Source organism: Amblyraja radiata, chromosome 22, assembly GCF_010909765.2.
Source record: "Amblyraja radiata isolate CabotCenter1 chromosome 22, sAmbRad1.1.pri, whole genome shotgun sequence".
NCBI classification, from domain to species: domain Eukaryota; kingdom Metazoa; phylum Chordata; class Chondrichthyes; order Rajiformes; family Rajidae; genus Amblyraja; species Amblyraja radiata.
The window spans coordinates 33,235,747-33,236,657 of NC_045977.1; the positions used below are offsets into that span (position 1 = coordinate 33,235,747).

The following is a 911-nucleotide window of genomic DNA, read 5'->3' on the forward strand; positions in this document are numbered from 1 at the left end:
GCAGGCAGCATCTCTGGAGAAAAAGGATGGGTAATGTTTCGGGTTGAGACCATTCTTCAGAAGGGGTCAGCAGATTACAATCGAGCCATCCACAGTCTACAGATACAAGATAAAGGGAATAACGTAAATAATGTTTTGTGCAAGATAAAGTCCAGTAAAGTCTGATCAAAGATAGTCCAAGGGTCTCAAATGAGGTAGATAGTAGGTCAGGACTCTCCAGTTGTTGGTAGGATGGTTAAGTTGCCTGATAACAGCTGGGAGGAAACTGTCCCTGAATCTGGAGGTGTAAGTTACACATACACCCCGGATATTTTGGGCAGACCGGCTGGACATGTAGTCGGCAGGATTCGAACCAGCGCGGGGAAACCCCAATGGATTTCTAGTCCATTGCCTTAACCACTCTGCCACAACTACCATGTGCTATGGGGCCGAACCCAGCAGAAGTATTCAGAATGTTGTACCACGCTTGTGCCAAGTTTCAGTAGAACTGGTTTCTCATGTTGATTTTATTTCTCTCAGATGGCACATTCTTGTGTATTAAAGAAAACTTTATCCCAACCCAACATGTCACCCCTCCATGAACATTGAATTCTCCCAATTTTGCTAGCCCTTGCTGTCTCCTCCCCTTCCTTAACCCTTGAGCTGTCTCCTCCCATCCCCCCGCCCTCGGGCTCCTCCTCCTCCCTTTTTCCTTCCTTCTCCCCCCCAACCCCCATCAGTCTGAAGAAGGGTTTCGGCCCGAAACGTCGCCTATTTCCTTCGCTCCATAGATGCTGCTGCACCCGCTGAGTTTCTCCAACATTTTTGTGTACCTCCTGTCACCTCTCCATGTTCTTCAGAGATGCTACCTGACCCATTGAGTTACTCCAGTATTTGCTGTATTTTTCAGCCATCCTATCCCCTTTCAAAAA

The 911-nt window shown here is 47.5% G+C and overlaps 1 non-coding gene across 1 annotated transcript; it reads right to left on the reverse strand.

Moving 5' to 3' along the window:
• Positions 1 to 332: 332 nt before the first annotated feature.
• Positions 333 to 414, reverse strand: trnas-aga. Its single transcript has one exon. It is a non-coding gene; the product is annotated as a tRNA-Ser (tRNA).
• Positions 415 to 911: the final 497 nt, after the last annotated feature.